The sequence below is a fragment of the Chelonoidis abingdonii genome, chromosome 15, assembly GCF_003597395.2.
Source record: "Chelonoidis abingdonii isolate Lonesome George chromosome 15, CheloAbing_2.0, whole genome shotgun sequence".
NCBI classification, from domain to species: domain Eukaryota; kingdom Metazoa; phylum Chordata; order Testudines; family Testudinidae; genus Chelonoidis; species Chelonoidis abingdonii.
In genome coordinates this window covers 45,370,966-45,390,435 of record NC_133783.1, presented here as the reverse complement: position 1 = coordinate 45,390,435, position 19,470 = coordinate 45,370,966, and the positions used below count along the sequence as shown (strand labels likewise).

The 19,470-nt window shown below is 41.2% G+C and overlaps 1 protein-coding gene and 1 long non-coding RNA gene across 6 annotated transcripts in view; both read left to right on the top strand.

Moving 5' to 3' along the window:
- Window positions 1–19,470, top strand: part of LOC142047788 (uncharacterized) — a 441,041-nt gene that overhangs the window by 359,373 nt on the left and 62,198 nt on the right. The gene's annotated exons all lie outside the window — the stretch shown is intronic.
- LHPP (phospholysine phosphohistidine inorganic pyrophosphate phosphatase) overlaps window positions 1–19,470 on the top strand; it is a 171,471-nt gene that overhangs the window by 89,803 nt on the left and 62,198 nt on the right. The window contains exon 8 of one of the 5 annotated variants that reach the window (XM_075072486.1): window positions 4,170–4,489. The exons of the other annotated variants lie outside the window; for them this stretch is intronic. The gene's annotated coding sequence lies outside the window, so the exon portion shown is untranslated. Of the gene's footprint in view, window positions 1–4,169; window positions 4,490–19,470 lie in introns of those variants that run through there. 5 annotated transcript variants of the gene reach the window in all.

Sequence of the window (19,470 nt, the reverse complement as noted above, 5' to 3'; positions counted from 1 at the left end):
AGCCTAAAAGTGAGTGCCCTCAAGGGATCATGGAGGGGGAATAAGGTATAGTTGCCCTGAACTGTGACACTCAGCACTTGAAAAAGTTAATTGTGTCAATACTTTAGGAGGCTGAAACTTAAATAAGCAGAGAACTTGTTCTTGCACTGATCAGAATATATCTGTTAGGAGTAGTAAAAAGCAAACTGATGGGGAAGAGAAGCTAGTCATTGCTAAAGGCTTAGTTGCCACAGAATACTCCATCCTTACGTAAACGTTCTAGAGGTGGACTTCAGCCATAAGATCCAGAGTCCACCACAGCTCAAAGGAAAACATGATGATTTTGGATCCAGGGTTTTGGTTGGGTCTGTTTTAAAGGGAGGCATCAGAGATGAAATCCAGATCCATGATAGTCCAGTGGCTGGGAAATTATTTCTCATCTGGAGACTTTCTAATTGCATAAAACCGAACACCCTTGCCCTGCCCCTTTCTCTGAGGCCCCACTCCGCTCACTCTATCTCCCCTCGTTCCATTGCTCGCTCTCTCCCACCCTCACTCACTCGCTCATTGTCACCACGCTGGGGAGGGTCCCTTTTCGACCGGGTGTTCCTGTTGAAAACCAGACACCTCCCAACCCTAAGTTCAGACCCAACTCTAAAATATATATATATAAATTTAAAATCCCTCCTATTACTGATGAAGCTGACTCTTGGCATAAATTAGCAATTACCAGACTTGTGGCTGGCAACATTACACCCATCCTAGGGCACTTCTTTTGCTACTGTGAATTAGTTTTGATCACCTGTTTTGCTCCCCTTTCCTGGTCCCCTCTTTGGACAGGTTCATCCTCCTGCAACTTCAGGCTGATTTGTATCTTTGCACAAAAAGTAATCTGTGTTGATACATATTGAGTTGGTTAGGTTGTGTAGTGGGAGAGCCCCATTACACTAGAGAGCTATGTGCTGTAACTGACAAAAGTCAGTCCTTAGCAAGGCTTGTAGGGAGGGAAGTAGCTAAGTGATTTAGGAGTACATCTTATTGACTTCTGATGGGTCCTGTGCCCCGGAGTCACCTAGGTGCCTCGAAAATCCCACCCATATTGTTCAAGCAGACTCTAATTGTCTATTTTTTTTTCTTTTATAGCTTTACTTATAAGATGTAGGACATACATCAGTGATCCAGTGCAGCACTTTCTGCCATGTTATCCACGCATGTGTCCATGAAATTATTCTACATTAATAACTCATTTATGTACAAGTGGTATAGTGCTTCAAAATGTGACCTTCCCTCAGTCACTTGCTTGTCATGGACCCAAATGTCCATTAGGTGGCAGCAAATACAGGCTATTTCACTACAACTGTAGGCTTCCTACTAGGAAGTAATGAGTAATGTTTTTCAGTATGGTTGTAGCCCGGTAGGTCCCAAGATATTAGAGAGACAAGGTGGATGAGGTAATATCTTTTATTGCACCAATAAAAGGTATTACCTCACCCACCTTGTCTCTCTAATGTTTTTCATGAATTGACATTTCACAGGGGCATTAGAGAAGCAGAATATCAGTGCTAAACCTCAGGCCTTGGATTTCAGTCACCTTCATAGAAAATGGGCTGGGTTGGAGGCTACTGGAGATTCAGGAGCACATCAGCTCAACAAGGTGGTGTAATTAGAAGCACCAGTTCATAAGAAGTCCATTTAAATTGTTTTTCTTGGTTAAATATTAATATTATTTGTAAATTAGAGAAAAAATAGTCCATCTTCCCCCTCGCCCAATCCCCCCGCATGTGTGTGCCACAATACTGAAAAGAAGATATAAGACTCTGTGTATGGTCCTTCCTGGCTCTGACAGTGTAGGTCTTCTTTTAAAAAGAGAGTGACATTCATTTGTTTGTTCTAGGTTAAATAATATCTTATTTTAATATAGGAGTGACATTTTCTAAGATGAGGCTATATCAGCTCTTTCATTCTGAGCCCCTGATCAACCCCTTGCTAATTTCTCCAGCAGGAGACATATTTTCTTGCTGAGGTCTGAGGCACAGGTGCTAACCCCAAAATCACTCACCTTGGTTAGTTTTTTGCACACATCTAACTATTTATTAGCATTTTGCAAAGATAGTGTGAGCCACTTTGATGTAGACTGATGATATTTACTTTATTTTAAAAATGAATGTAATAAATTTAACATTGGCTTCTGAACAGTTGAGGCAGCTGCTCTTTTCAAACTCCTGAGTTTAGATGCCATGGAATCAGTAGAGCAATTCTCCCAAGTTGAGTGTTTTCAGTGGCTCTGGGTAGACATACAGAGTCTGAAAACTCTGTCACTAGAGCTGAGTTATTTTTGTCCCCTAAATGGAAACATTTTCAAAATTAGACTCAAATTTAGCAGAAATGCAGTCCACAGGAGCTATTGAGTGCTGAGCACTTTTGAAAATCAGGCAGGTGCCTAAGTCAGGATGTAGATTACTATCTTTAGGCTCCTATTTTTGAAAATCTGGGCCATATTTATTTTAAATCTAATAACTACATCACAAATGTGTTCCTTTTAGTAATCGCATAGCCCATGTGAGGAGTATTTAAGCTGCATCCCAGGGCTTAGAATTAATCAACAAACCAATACATTTGAGCAGGGGTTTTGTTTGATTGATTTAATTATTAAAATGAATGAGCTGGAATTTTATTCTATTAGATTTGTCTTCTGCTCCATTTGTGAGTTCAAGGAAAAGCTAGTTTCCTTTGATTGCTAGTCCAAAAAAAAAAATGCATACATTGGGCCTAATTCTATATTCCTCATGCATTCAAAGCCCGCTTTGACTTCAGTGGATGTACAAGGAATGTAAGGTTGGGCCCATTATGTGGTGGTTGGGGGAGGTGGTCTCTGGGCAGGGAGAGAATTGGCCATACAGCAATTAAGCCAGTCATGGATCTCCTGTGGTTTCAGCAGTCAGCACAAGCTTCCTTAGATGAAAGGGTCTCTTAGAAAAGTACAAGTGGGGAGGTGGCAGGCAGTTTTATTTGATATGAATGTGCAATCTTAGGGTACAAAGCATACTTCAGTGTTACATGCTTGATCTATACATGAAAACCTGTTAGAAAAGAAGAAGAAATTTGAGAGGAGTGCCGGTGAGTTCCATTTGAGAGTGTATGGAGAAATTCGCTCTCCAATGTTTAAAAAGATTACATGCTCAGCTTCAGCCTGAATATTCATACACTCCCAGCTTTGAAGATTTACAAGCCTGAGAATTAATCATTCTTGTAATTATTTTATTCCAATTAAACTGGGGTGAATAGCATATAATGACATTCTTCAATCCTGGAAGGCAAACAAATAGATTCAGAAACACTCCATGGATGGTCTGGTTATTCTTTCCTAATGTGTGATCTACAGAGATTTCATTTAAAAAAAAGTGAAGAGGTTTGGAAAATTATTTCAGTAATTTCCATCCAAGACCTACCAAGTCATAGAGAACAGAGCCTGGCAATTCATTGTAGCACTGCACTGAGAACTGACAGGTTATCTCCATTAATGCTAATGGAAGTTTCACTCTGAAACCCCCTTCCTAAAGATGGGAAGAAGGGATTCTTTAAAGTGTAGCTCACTCCACTTGTGTCTGAGTTTTTCTGATGACCATCTGCTCAGGTCACTTAGAATTTATTGTCCTTTTCCGTATGACCCATTCTGGATAGAGGAGATGATTCTTGATAGTTGTTAACTTCAGATCACAGCTTGGTGTTTAGCCCACAGTTTTTTAACATGGGTGCCTAGAATGAGGCACCTGCACCCAATTGCCTGATTTTCAGAGGGACTAAGACCTCCTGGCTTCCCACTGGCTTTATTGGCAACTTACACCTTAGAAAATCAAAGCACTTAATTAGGTGACAGAATGTGGATTTAGATGTCTAACCTTAGGCCCCCAAATTTGAAAATATTGGCCTCATTGAAAATATTGACCCATCAACTACTATTTATGCTACTGTGAATTATTAATTGTATGGAAAACAGAGTTCTTAAGCACTTCGGGCTGAGTGTACTGAATGCAACCCTGAGAACTCAACATACCACTGTGTTGCTTTTTGATTTTTCCATTAACATTTAATACCCAGGTGAGGTCAAGGTGTGAAAAAATAATGAAGGCACTTTCTCAGAAGCCATATACATTTTCTACACAAAACCCATGTGTTGTTTGTTTTCCAAGATTTGTGAAATTTAATTTACACTGACTGTAGCAGCTAGAAGAAGAGGAAAAACTTTGGACCAAATCCTCAAGCAGGTGTGAATGGCTGTAACTCCACTGAAGTCAATGGAACTATGCCAGTTTACACCAGCATGGGGTCCGGTGCTTTGTCTTTATAACCTAAATCTTGGTTGTCGTCTGATTATGGAAGCCTCGGTGCCAATAACCTCCTTTAGCACCTGAATTTAGCTATTTGCATCTACTCATCAGGTCTCCTAAGGTCCTGTCAACTTTTATGTTCTTAACAGCACTTCTGACTATTCTTTTAAAAATAGTCCCACAAAGGCAATTACTTTTTTCCCCCCAACAGCACTGAAGTGAAAAATGTGCATATCATAAGCCTTTCTCCCAAATCTGGACCTTAGCGTCCAAAATCTGGGTGCTTAGCATGAACCCTTCTAAGCTTACTTACCAGCTTAGCTTTGATCTCGCTGCCACCATCCAAAAATTCCAGGGTTTTGGCCCCCTCTGGTCTCCCACCCAGACTTTCCTCTCTGGGCTAACCTGATGTAAGCGGATGCAATCTTTTACTATCACAGTACCAAGAAGCATGTCTCCTTTATTCCACAAAGAGACAAACCCCAAATACAAGGAACAGAGATGATCCTATCTCTTCCCCTCCCACCAACTCCCTGGTGCTGCAGAGCTTACCCTCCATAGATCTACACACAAAGAGAATTCCTCTCCCTTGTTCCTTAACCTACCCAGAGAGAAAACTCAAACAAGTCTTACAAAGAACACTTTATATAAAAAAAAAGAAAGAAAAAGACTATAAGAAATATAAACTCTGCATCAAGATGACAATACAGGGCTATTGCTTATAAGAAAATATGAATAAACAGTCTGATTCAAAAAGATATCCAATTTGAAACATTCCAGCAAGTACACACATGTAAATACACCCAAAACAACATAAAAGCCTATATTGTTTTCTACCTGTGCTTACAAGTTGGAACAGAAGATAAGACGATAGAAAGAACCTCTCATAGCTGAGAGACAAACAAAAGACTCAGAGTCCAAAAATTCCCTACCCTGACCTTGACCAATCAGTTTTCCTGATTGGTCCTCTGGTCAGGTGTTTGGTTCCCTTTGTTAACCCTTTACAGGTAAAAGAAACATTAACCCTTAGCTATCTATTTATGACAGTGGACAAATGAATGAATCATTTACACTTGACAAAGCTCCCATCTAGGAACAGTTCTATAGCTACTCAGTGATAAAGTCCTAAAAGATACTCTAATCCGATACACTAATCACATCACTAGACTTGGCAACTGACCTTGAGGTAGAAAATTGTTCTGCATAGTCTTTTAAAGCAGGCAGCTCTTGCAAGCTAAACCTAGAGTTGATATCTGTTCGAAATAGATTTAAATTAGTCTAGGATGAAAAGTAAATGTTCTTTTCTTGTCTCTAGAACTGCCATCATAGAGAGATCATTCAATTTTATACCACATGCCAAATTAATGTCAATATGTAAGACTTGTAGTTAAGTTCTGGGATTTTTCCATTTTGTGACCAAACGACTCTCACTTAAAAGCTTTTTGAAATTTTATGATGTCTTGCTAACCTAAGGATTTTAATGCAAGAGTCACTGGATCATGCTTCTGGTACCTTTGATTATTTCAATGCTGATTTATAATATTGTAAGGTTATTAAGTGGGTTTCCTGTTGAATCAATGGAAAGAACAACTTTTAGTTGTCTGAGAGACCTGGGTTTCAAAGCTAGCCAGGATGGTGAAGAGCGTCCCTCATGTCAGGATGGCAGATGATGGGTGAAGTGGATATTCAGATGTTTTCTCCTATTATTGACTAGCGCTACAACTGGCTGAAAATTGTAAAAAAAAAAAAAAAAAATGAATTTTGAGCAATCATGTTTTCAAATTTTTTAAATAAAAAAATGCAGGGAGGAGAGAGGGAATATCGAGAAAATTTTCCATGAAATGTTTGTCCTTTTTACTTTCACTTGCTCTAGTAGTAGGGGTTAAGTGATTCCTTGAGCAACAAGTGCAGAGTGACACTGTTCCATTACAACATTTTACCAAACAGCTGGTATGTTTCTTGAAGAAAGAAAACCAGAGAAGAATATTATATATCCTTGAGAAAGGTCTAGTGGACATAAAATTGACAAAGCTGATTTAGAAGCCTCTAAATAATTGTTTTTTACAATATACAGTCAACACTTCGAGTTTTCTTCACCACCCAGCACTCTTTGAGTGTTAACATACTGTCCAGAAGACACAAACAGAATAGTTGTTTTCCTGAGGTGAGTTTGTAAGACAGTGCAAGCCTACAACCATTAATACTTGAGTGCCAGAGAATAAAGTGTTTGTCCTACATCAAACAGCACTGCCATGCTTGGATCCATGCTTAGAATAGATGCAAAAATGCAATAATCTTTTGAGTCATTAAGAAAACATGATTTGCAATTATGTGTATGTAACATCAAAGATATGGAGATAACAAAATGCTGTCAAAGAGATGCAACTGATACTGAGCTTTCGTAAAGAAAAAAAATCTTGGTGAGGGTAATGCATTTGTTTAAGAGATTAACTCTTCTCGGAATTTCAAGATGGCAAATGAAAAGCTTGCTCTCCAGAGAAGATTCACCTGGGATTCTCAGATTGTTGTGCACTTTTTAGGCCTTTAACTGTAATTCTTGGTGTCCTTGGGAACCTAAAGCTTTAGGGAAAGTATCAATCTGATACCCACCAAGGCCAGGACTATCTGAGAATGATGACAGTACTAACCTCTGCTCTTCATTACTGCCTGCCAGCTTCCTACTGATAAAAAGCAGTGCTGGGAAAAGTTGTCCTCGAGGAGAAGCAAATTAGTGATGCTCTCAACAAAGGCTGGTCTGGGAATTGAGGAGGGAGAAGGAACACTAGACTTAAGTTTAGAAGATAGAATCCAGAGGTCAAGTCCAGCCCATGGTTTAAGCATATGCAATTTCACTGACTTCACTGGGGATACACCCACTTTCACCAAGGCTGACTTTGGCCTGAAATGTTAGGATTAAATGGATACTTCAGATAGACTGATACTGCCAGCAATGTGCTCTTCTGCAGTGGTCAATGAGAACAATTTCCCTTCCAGAAAATGATGAACATGACATTCACTTTACTAATTCTTGGAATTCACTCTTCTCAATACATATCAATACAAAGAAACCTGAAAACAGGCCCTATTTTCCTTGACCTCCCTGCAGTGTATGATATGGTCTGGCACATGGGTCTACTTATTAAAATATCAAGAGTCCTCCCAGAATGAGTTACTGATGCCATTGAACTGCTGCTCCAAGACAGATGGTTCAGGGTGCATGTGGGAGAAAAAAGTGCTTGGGGAAAAACAGATGAACGGGTTACCGCCAGGGTCTGTTCTACCTCAATCTTGTTCAGTTTATACATCAATGACCTGCCACCAACCCAGTCACAGAAGTTCATCTTTGCAGTGGCCATTTACTGCGGGCTACAGGCTTGGACTTTTTCTGAGTTGAAGAAGACCCTGAGTCATGACGCTGCAAGGCTGACTGACTTCTGCAAGACATGGCGCCTTCAGCCTAGCACCAGTAAGGCAGTTTATAGCACCTTCCACCTCCACCATACCAATGCTAAGAGGGAATTAAACATCATAATTAGGGCTGTCAGTTAATTGCAGTTAACTCACACAATTAACTCAAAAATTGAATCACGATCAAAAAAATGAATCGTGATTAATCACACTGTTAAACAATAGAATACCAATTAAAATTTATTAGATATTTTGGCTGTTTTTCTACATTTTCAAATATATCGATTTCAATTACAACACAGAATACAAAGTGTACAGTGCTCACTTTATATTATTTTTATTACAAATATTTGCACTGTAAAAATGATGATGATAAATAGTATTTTTCAGTTCACCTCATACAAGTACTATAGTGAAATCTCTTTATTGTGAAAGCACAACTTACAAATGTAGGGTTTTTTTGTTACATATCTGCACTCAAAAACAAACCAATGTAAAACTTTAGAACCTACAAGGCCATTCAGTCCTACTTCTTGTTCAGCCAATTGCTAAGAGAAGCAAGTTTGTTTACATTTATGGGAGATAATGCTGCCCACTTCTTAATTACAATGTCACCTTAAAGTGAGAATCGGCATTCGCATGGCACTGTCGTAGCTGGTGTTGTAAGATCTTTACATGCTAAATGCGCTTCATATGCCTCTTCATACTTCGGCCATCATTCTAGAGGACATGCTTCCATGCTGATGATGCTTGTTAAAAAAAATGGGCTAATTAAATTTGTGACTGAACTCCTGCGGGGGGGAGAATTGTATGTCTCCTGCTCTGTTTTACCTGTATTCTGCCATATATTTCATGTTATAGCAGTCTCGGATGATGACCCATTACATGTTCGTTTTAAGAACACTTTCACTGCAAATTTGATAAAATGCAAAGATGATACCAACGTGACATTTCTAAAGATAGGTATAGCACTTGTCCCAAGATTTAAGAATCTGAAGTGCCTTCCAAAATCTGAGAGGGATGAGGTGTGGAGCATGCTTTCAGAAGTCTTAAAAGAGCAACACTGTAATGTGGAAACTACAGAACCCAAACCACCAAAAAAGAAAATCGACCTTCTGCTGTTGGTATCTGACTCAGATGATGAAAATGAACATGCGTCAGTCCGCACTGCTTTGGATCGTTATTGAGCAGAACCTGTCATCAGCGTAGATGCATGTCCTCTGGAATTGTGGTTGAAGCATTAAGGGACATATGAATCTTTGGCACATCTGGCATGTAAATATCTTGCGACACCAGCTACAACAGTGCCATGCAAATGCCCGTTCTCACTTTCAGGTGACATTGTAACCAAGAAGCAGGTAGCATTATCTTCTGCAAATGTAAACAAACTTGTTTGTCTAAGCGATTAGCTGGACAAGAAGTAGGACTGATTGGACTTGTAGGCTCTAAAGTTGTACATTGTTTTACTTTTGAATGCAAGGGGGGTTTTGTACATAATTCTAAATTTGTAAATTCAGTTTTCGTGATAAAGAGATAAAGAGATAAAGTATTAGGCTAATTGAAAAATACTATTTCTTTTGTTTTTTACAGTGTAAATATTTGTAATAAAAATAAATATAAAGTGAGCACTGTACACTTTGTATTCTGTGCTGTAATTAAAATAAATATATTTGAAAATGTAGAAAACATCCAAAAATATTTAAATAAATGGTATTGTTTAACGGCGCGATTAATCATGATTAATTTTTTTAGTTGCTTGACAGCCTTAATCATAATGAATGGCCAGAAGCTGAAGCATGATGCATACCCAGTTTACTTAGACATGACCCTTGACCAAACACTGATGTACAAAAGCCATCTGAGCAAGATAGCAGTGAAAGTCATGACGCACAATAACCTTTTCAGCAAACTGGCAGGTTCTTCATGGGGAGCGGATGCTCCAACTCTAAGGACCTCTGCCCTTGCCATCTTGTACTTAAGAGCAGAATACTGTGCGCCAGTATGGAGTCAGTCGGGACACACCAAATTTGTTGACATGCAACTCAACAATGTGCATCATCAGGAATTCTCCAGCTGATTCATCTTCCATGGCTTCCAGTTCTGAGCCACATTACTCCCCTGTACATCAGGAGGCTAATTGCAGCTGGCAAGCTGCTTGAGAAGTACATGCCAACTCAACTTGCCCTTGTTCAACGATCTTTTTAGCACACCAGCTACAAGTCTTTCATCACGACACCCACTGTTGTCAAGGCGGTCATGCCAGGACATGACAGCGAAGTCTCTGTGGTGGGAAGGCTGGTATTTAACATCAGCCACCAATCAGTTCCTTGTCACAGAACTTACTCCTCGCCCACCTGCCTTTGACCTGCCATGTTGTCAGTGGGCCTTTCTTAACCAATTCCAGACTGGGCAAGGCGTCTGTGCATCCAGCCTGCACCGTTGGGATCTTTGAGACAATCCAAACTGTGGCTGAAGTGCAGCTCAAACAATGATACATGTTGTCAAGGAGTGCCCGCTAACCCAGTGGTCCCCAAACTGTGGGGTGTGCCCCCTTCCCAGGAAGGCACAGAGAAACATTCGGGGGTGCACGGTGGAGCCTGGGCCAACCCCCACAGAGGGCAGGAAGGGAGTGCTATCCTGCTCTGTTTTACCCCCAGCCCAGCTCTGGCCTCAGCCGCAGCTCTGCTCCCGCCACAGCTCAGCTCCACCCCCCGCCCAGCTCCGGCCTCAACCGCAGCTCTGCTCCCCCTACAGCCACAGCTCAGCTCCGCCCCCTGCCCAGCTCCGCTCTGGCCCCATCCCAGCTCCGGCCCTAGACCCCAGCCCCACTCTGCCTTCATTCCCTCTCCACCCCCATGCCAACTCCACCTCTAGCCCCACCTCCTCCCCCCATGCCCAGTTCTGCCCTGAGCTCTGCCATCAGCCCAGGCTCCGCTGCTGAGCCAACTGTGCAATAATGGAAAGGGGGCATGGACAGATTCCATTACTGGTAAGGGGGGGGCATGACAGGAAAAGTTTGGGCACCACCGCGCTAACCAAATTCAGCAGTAGGCTCCAAGAGCTTCAGTGGGCCACTAAGAAAACTATTGCGTGGCTCGGACTCATCTGCAGTGCATTTTAGTGGCAGGATTCATGGCATTTTATTGGTACAGACCCAATCCCAGACACAGTTCCAGATGGGAGGTGGTTTCAAGAATGTTTATTTGCACAGCAGAATAATAAACCTGAGGATTTAGACCAGAGCGGCCAAATCCTGCTGGCTTTGCTCTCTCAAGCAGTCCTATTGAAATAAATGAGGCAGCTTATGAGAGTAAAACAAGCAGGGTTTGGCACTACATGCACTGAGGAAAGAATAAATGAATCCTCTTTCTTGGTCTGTGCAATTTGCTATTTATAATCGTGCAACAAACCTTTATACTGTAGCTTTCAAACAGCAACAGCTGCTTGCAAAAGAAAAAGGCTCTTTATCATTTGACATGTGACCGGAAGCTTAATCTCAAAACCACTACAAATCCAATCCAATGGAAGTGCTAAAAGTAGCCCATTCTTTTGCAAAAGCCAAGGGATGCTATCATACAGTAGTTCCATTTTATCCTGTCTGTTTCAGCCTTTATTCCTGCATATTCTTATGGTAACAGGGTTACAGCGTGTAGACATTATAGCAGTTCCAGAAGGGCTCATCTTTATGCCAAGATCCACATTTGGCCTGGAAAAGAGGTTTTCAGGTCACAGTTGTGGTTAGGCTACTGTCCTGTAATTTCAGAGGACCCAGTCTGGTTCCCATTGCATTTTATAGGAGTTTGGCCATTGTCTTTAATGAAGGATGAGACAGACCGTGAATGTTTTCTGCTTGCTTGCCTTCTTCAGTGAACAGAGCATATCACGTGTCTCAACAGCAATGATGAGGTTCTGTAGTGTGATATGAAATCAAGAAAGCCACATGCAGCGGGGAATGCTGGCAGCATGATGCTTCTTTCTACCCAAATTCTAGCAAGGTCATTTGCATTTCAGAATTTTCAGATTAACACACACAGATTCCTTAATAATTGTGCCAGCAAAATCGATTTAAGGCTATCAACCGACTCTTACGCGAGCTATGCATTTTGTGATTGCATGCTCAAAATTCATTGAGCATTGGTAATTGTCAGAACTGCAGGGACAGCTAGGGACAAGGCTATATCATAATTACATACCAGATAATAGATTGTCTCTGTGATCCAGCTGCTTGCATGTGTTACAAAATCTCAGAAGGTTTGTCGTAATGGGAGAGTGGGGGTGGAGTTAATGGATTTGCTTAATCTTAAATAAACTTTTAAAAAATCATCGTTTTGATTTTATAAAAAAGCACCAAAACATGCTCCAGTTTCGTAAATGACCCACTTGTCATTGTTGCAAAAGATGAGTTTGTATTATGTTTTAGACAAGGTTATTTGCTTTTATGGTGTGTATACGTGGGTAGACTCAGTATATTTCAGTGTAAGGAGTATGTTTCTTTTTCTGTCATTTTGTATTTATATTTATTTATTGTTCCAGTGGGTTAAAAAAGATTACCCAGGCTCTAGGTAACCCATTTCAGCTAACCACTTTTGTACGTGCTTCAGTTCATCCTTATTCAGCAAAGCACTTCAGCATGTATTTAACTTTAACAGGACTTAAACCTGTCCCTGAAGTTAAGCATGTGCTTAAGTGCTTTGTTGAAACACATTGATTTGTTGAATCAGAGCCTACGTACTTATACAATACTAAAAGTACAAAAACTTCACTAAGCCCCAGATCCTCAAAGATATTTTGGTACCTAACTCTCATTAATTTCAATAGGAAATAGATGCCTAGATACCTTTGAGGAGCTGAGCCTAAATAACCATAATACAAAACAAATCATTCTGCCCATAGTCAAGTCACAACAGAATCCATCAATAGCACAAAAACCCAATTAGCAATTAAGAACCCCACTTTAAATAACAATGCCTCACAGTTGGACACCATATCCAGGAAAAGCCCAAGGAATCAGATGAGCCTTGCAGCAAGAGAATTATTGAACACACCTCACCACCCGTACTGTGCTTCCCCTGGATGCATACTCTAAAAAGAAAGCAGATATAGCCACAAGGACAGTGTATTCTGAATATCTTCTATTATTGCGCTCATAAAAAAAAAACCAAGAGGTGCATCTTTATCTCAAAACACAATTGCATGAAAATTAGCAGGGCAGGTGAAGTAGCATGTGTGTATCTTCTTTTTAACACTGCTTTATCTCTCCTCATCTCAACATGTAAATCCTATTGCTAAAGGGATTTACTGCCCGGCCCCTCAGGAACAAAGTCTGTGGATTTTAAAGGAATGTATAGCTTACATTTTTCTTGTTAAATCATATCACTTTTATTCAGATTGTTTTACTCCTTTTTGCCCTTCTGATAGGGTGTCTGCAGACTTTCCTTTTACTGCTTGATGTCAGGTGGTGCTATATATAGGCTCAGACATATTTGAGGCCTCTCTTTGCCTATCTGGGAGGACAATTAATCAGGCAGAAAGAGAGATGTAGAACACAGTTCCATTATTAAGCAGACACTACTCTCCCTCTTGATGGTGTGCTTGGCACTGCTTCCTTATTTCTCTGTTTTCTCTGAGTGTGAACTCAATGGCAGGGCTCCAGCTGGGTGGGTATGTAACACACACATCCTTGAGAATAGTTTCTCCAGGTAGCATCTTCATTTGTGTCTGCTTCTGGGAGTGATTCTTTGGTGAACCCACTGCTAGTAATGTGGAGTGTAAGGTAGCACTGTCTGGTTTCAAATCTTTGATGTTTGTGTTTTAAATACGAGACAGAGCAGTCAGGACCTTAATCCCTCATTCATCTCCCACCTTCCATTCCCTATTTTTAATTAATGCCAAGCTAGTTTCCCCAACCTGTCCATATGGCTATAACCGTTGTCGTTTCCCTTCATTTACCCAACTGACACCTTTCCCCTCCCAGTTCTTTTTCAAACTTTCTGTAACATGGAACCTAACTGTGTACGCATTCATCTAATAGGTGGTATCACACCAGTACACTATAGAATCGATGCTGATTAGCACTGTGCTCCTCTGTTGAAACAGCCAATTATTCTCCTTGCTTTCCTAACTGATGCTTGATTCTGAGATTTTAAATTTCTGTCCATTATCGTTCCAGAGTCTAACTCCTGATCAACATGCAATCTTTTACAGCATGTAGCCATCCATGTTGCTCCATTTGATTGAGGCATAATCCTCTTTAACCGAGTCCTCATTTCTCCACCAATCTGCATAGTCCATTATTTATCTGGGCATGGCTACTCTCTCTGCATCCTTTTGGCTCCAGGTTCCATCCTCTTCAGTACTGACTGGCCGTGTCACTTCCTTATTCTGTGAAAATGTGTACGCCTTGTAGCACATTCTCTCCTCCAGGCTCTTGGTAATTTAATAAGAATATGATTAGGCCTAACACTAATCCCTGCAGCTTTCCATTTGTCAACTGCTTCATCTCTGTGCTGAATCAATTTACTATCCCACTGCTTTCTGACCATGTATACTAGTCAGTTCATTTTAGGACCAAATCCAGTTTCCCCTACTCATCCAAGTGGGTCCATTGACTTGTTAAGTCAGGGAAGCGGGAATTGTTCCTTTACATTCCATTCAGAATTTCATCATCAGTGTCCTACTCTCTGCATCCTTACGTACTCCTCTCATTTGGGTAGGCAGAGTCCAGCAGCTGGAGCTACTAGGTGAAGAAGGCCAGTTATAAAATGGTGTCAAAAATGACCACATCTCAAGGAGAATCCACTAATGAGATTGGCTTTACTAAAGACCAGCTCATCCAATATAGGAAGACTGTCTATACTGATATCATCCTGTGACTAAATAAACCACAGATGAGTTTATGCTGTCATGACACTGTCACGTGGGGGCTTAACTCAGATGGGCAATAACAAGTTGAGAAAGATGGAGGGTGAGGTTAATTCCTGGCTTTCTTATTCATATGGTGGTCAGATGAAGAGAGGTGACTGGAATATCTTTTCTGAGAAATAAATGCTAAAACTTGTGTAAAACATTTAAAGGAAGAGCATAAGATTGTGGTTACGGGCATCATCAGGAACAGATGCATTAGCAAGATCAGACTTGTTGCAACAGGCCTGTGTGGTATGTTACAAGAAGACAAGGTGATAGCCAGTGCATCAATATCTAAGCGCTCCAGTCATACATAGTATGTAACTTGAATGTCAGCCCTTCTGAAGGGGGCTCTGTAACAGGGGACAAAGGTGTGCTGGGAGTGTGAGTAAGGCCATGAGCATAATGCATGACAACTCCAACACTGAAGAGACAAGATTCAAGTACTCAAGTTGTTTTACAATGAGACACTGAAACCTTCTCTGACAACTGTGGCTAGGGCTGGGGGAATGGTTTTAGGCACATGGCTTTTCATGACAGAACATGGAAATTAATGAAATGGTTGTTGGGTTTCATGGATAAACCTGAACTTAACAGCAGCGTTCTGGGGACTGGTTCAGATGTAGTCCATGCTACCGATGTACGCCCTTCAGTCGCTTGGTCTGTTCCAGGAATGGGTGCAGTGTGCCCAGAGTCAAGTATTTTTATGACAGGAAATCTTCAGTTCAGGCTGATTATAAGTGCCATCTCATTTGCTAGTTTAGTGGCTTTCATGACACCTCCGAACATAACCACAAGCTCTTCCTGAATTCATGCTTCTTCCTCACTCGCCAGCATTTTGAACGTTCATTACTACTACTCTAGTTCTCAGAAAGAGCGGTGCTGGCTTGTACGAAGTCCGGAAGGGAGTTGCACCGTCCCTTTGCTGCTACAGTTGTCTTTCCAGGGGAAGCTGCATTATCGAGTTGCTTCCTCAGACTGTACACTAATAGTCCCTGAACCTTTTTATTGAAATACTTTACATGTATAAAGTGCATGCTGTTTGACTCAACAAGTGTCTAGCTTTGAGGTTTCCACCAGCAACACACACGCCTTTCCCCCACCCCACTTCACCCTCCCATACACACACACACACAGAAGGGAGAGAAAGAAGAAAGGCTTTGCATTGTGCCTTAAAGATGTGCAAACACAGGCACTCTCAGATGGATGGTGGAAATGAATTCCCAAATTCAGATCCTTCCACTGAGAATGCCTTGCTCCCAGCCCCCAGTTAACTCCAGCAACTGTTAGTTTGACTTTAAAAAGTTTGATTAAACTAGGTCACTTCCTTTCAGTGCTGCAAAGACAGTGCTGGCTGGAATCATGCATCGTGCAGGCAACAGCTGCACATCCTTCTCATTGCTTCGCTAATGCATCTCAATCCTGACCTTCAATACCCCTGCTATTCCACTCCTATCCTCTCTGATCAGTGCTTTACTCTTCTGATCAGTACAGTACTTTGCTCGTCTGATCAGAGCTATACTTAACTGCTACTTATCTGTCAAATGCTAAATGCCCTCTCCCTATGGCTAGTGGCAAGGATACATGCTATCCACTCTATCACTATTTAAATACAGTTCAGGCTAATGAGGAGTTTTCTCCTCTATATGGTGTATGGAGGAACCAACCGCTGAGCAGCAATCAATACTGCTCCTATTTCAATCCTGTGCAAAAATGCATTTTTAATCAGTGCATCAGTTAATTCAGGAATATTAGCCTTCCTCATTTTTTCCTGACCTACTGTGTTTTGAGGAAGTCAGCAGTCTTATATCAAGGTCACGGGCATATGGCATGAGAGTTATAGTCCAAATCAAATTCCAGCTCCCTTTGAAGAGCACCAGAAAATCTTACCTGGATATACTATTTTAAATAGTATCTTTTTGACTTGGATAGAAAATACTAACCAAATGCTGGAGGCCTCAGAGAACACATCAATATTTCTTTAACAGTGTGACCCTAAACAATTATTAAATGTCCTTCTGATTCCTAATATATTGTAATCCATACTTCAGTTAAAATAATTCTACTTATAAACCTAATACAATCAAAAGAGCAACCAGTCATTAGTTAATTAAGCCCACTGTAATTAACATTTGCAGAAAACTTTTAATTGCATGCATAGCCTTTAGATAGGCCTTCACAGATGATAATGAGAGGGTTAAGGCTATGCTATCTTTATGCCACTTACTCGTAAATCAGGTTATTATTGCACCATAAGAGTCACAAGTTCATGATCAACTGAACTCAGGGTGGTTAAGACACCTTCAAATGCAGCCTATGGAAATATGATGTGGTAAAAGGTAACATAAAAACATAAGAATGGTCGTACTGGATCAGACCAAAGGTCCATCCAGCCCAGTATCCTGTCTACTGACAGTGGCCAATGCAGCTAAGGTACAGTAGAATGCAGCTACATGGCTAACATTTACAGTTGTTTGAGAGAGAAGCCTGCAAAGTAATAAAACTAATCATAATAATAAATATTTTGTGCATATAGAACACTTCTTTATCTGAGGAACTCAAATTGTTTTATAAAGATAATAAATAAAAATAATTAGCCCTTGTGTTGCACTTCTCATAAGTAGATCTCAAAGTGCTTTACAAAGGAGGTCAGTATCATTATCCCCATTTTACAAATGGGGAAACTAAGACCCAAAAAGGGACGTGTCTTGCCCAGTGTCACCCAGCAGACCAGTGGCAGAGCCAAGATGAGTAGGTAAGATTATCTCTCTTTTACAGACAGGAGAGCTGGGTCACAGATGGGCTGACTTTCATAGAGCAATGTCATTGGGTTCTTTGAAGTCCACTTCTAATTTTGCCTGCCTACTTACTGAATGCATGTGTGTGAACAGAGGATTTGTTTGCACATGTAGCCAGCTATAGGAGATGCCGGCCTAGCGATTTCTGGGTACAGATCCCTGATTTGGGCACCTACGTGCAACAAGTAGACATACAAGTGGGGGCTCCACTTTTCAAATAACAGGCCCAGAGAGGGGAATTGACTTGGCCAAAGTCACACCATAATTTTCCCTTTCCTCTGATGATCATAAAGCCCTTTGGCCACGTGGAGGATCAGCAGCCCCTCTATGACTAAGTGAATACGATTATCTCTCTTGCACATGTGGGGAGACTCAAGCCGAGAGGGATTAATGAGATGTTTTACCTTCTCTATCCCTCCCTCCTTTACAATGCTGAACACTTGCTAAGTATATTGGTTAGACTGAGGCATTTTCCTGGATGGGACTGCAGGAGTCTCTTTAGAATCCCACCTAGGAGCATAAGGGCTTTGCTGCATTTGACCAGGGGAGATATGCATGCTGGTTCCTCAGTGGATGATAGAGGTCTAGGGCCAGACTTAAACCCACTGGTATCTTCAGCTGTGCGCTCCCCGCTTTCTGCTTACATCCCTCTCTGGTGCCTCTTCCTCAGTTGTGCCCTGCAGGCTTGTGAGTTCTTCATCCCCTTAATTTCTCCACAGCTAAAAGGAGACTCCAGACCTGCCAGTGTTTCCCTGAAATCCCCTTTTCCATTCCCTGCTCCTCCTTGGTGTCGAAGCATAACCCACATTAGAAGAGCTTAGCCTTTGTCCCCCTTTAATGATTGGTCTAAATAACAGATGGATGAGTCTGCTACAGCTGCCAGCTAGGGGACTTAGTCCTTTAGCTCAAACAGTAGAAGTTCATGAGTGTCTTGGGTTTAAACTGTATCAGCAGACCAAGTGGGGTTGATTAAACTGCCATTTGCAAATAGGCAGCCCCTGGCAACCCAGTCATCAGCAGGTTGCTTGTTGTTCCAGCTGTCGGGAACTAGGCTATGGAGTGGCCAATGGGAACTAAAAATACAAGGAGCATAATTTGTTATTGGGATTGCACCTGCAGTCACAAAAACTGTGCGTGCGAAAGTTATCGGAACATGCGGTTACCATGATCGTTGATAGTATGATATGTGCACTAATGTATGCACAGTTCTAAAAATCCACCCCTAAGTATTATGCATAATGTCTTCCATCGTGTCAGTGGCAGACTGGACATAGTATTGTAGTACTGGTTGTTTTGTTGCAGTAGACTTTCCGATTTAGCATTACAATAGAAGCCCTAAATGATTGTTCAAAATTGTGTTTGTCTACAAATAACAGGGAATAGTCCTTTGTACATGGTAACTGAGTAAAGATGCTTTCCCGTCCCTATGAAAAATCTGCACCCTTCCCTAAAGGGTCAGAATTATATTCCTTTTTCCATATGTGGACTGCATAATTCACTGTAATTTCATTATCTTAGTGCACTCAGAGGTAAGCCACATGGCTCATCTGTAAGTGGAGAAGATAAGAGGCTATACCAGCATGAATTTTTTCTAATAAGATTACACTATGATAATAGGCTACTAGAATAATTTAGCTCTTAATGACTTTGTTCTCTCTTGCTTTCAAATGATCAAGGGCAACATGCATTATAGGCACAGAGGCATTTTTTAATTATGCAGTAGTAAGTGTATTTTTTATATCATGACCTTAATTATTCAAAGGGGTAATACTTGCTCAGTGTAACCATTTTCTAAAGATGTGTGGGTGCATGCGCACATACAACGAGTATGTCTACACTGCAGTTAGAGCCCCGAAGGTGACCTAGGCCAGCTGACTCAGGCTTGCAGGGCACGGGCTTCAGGGCTGTTCAACTGCAGTGTAGACTTCTGGACTGGAGGACCCTCCCACTTCGCAGGGTCCTAGAGCCCAGGCACCAGACATAGAGGCCCTTGGAGTTGCAGTTGCAACTGGGTTGCAACCATTTCACACCCACGTGGAGATCCCAAGAGCACA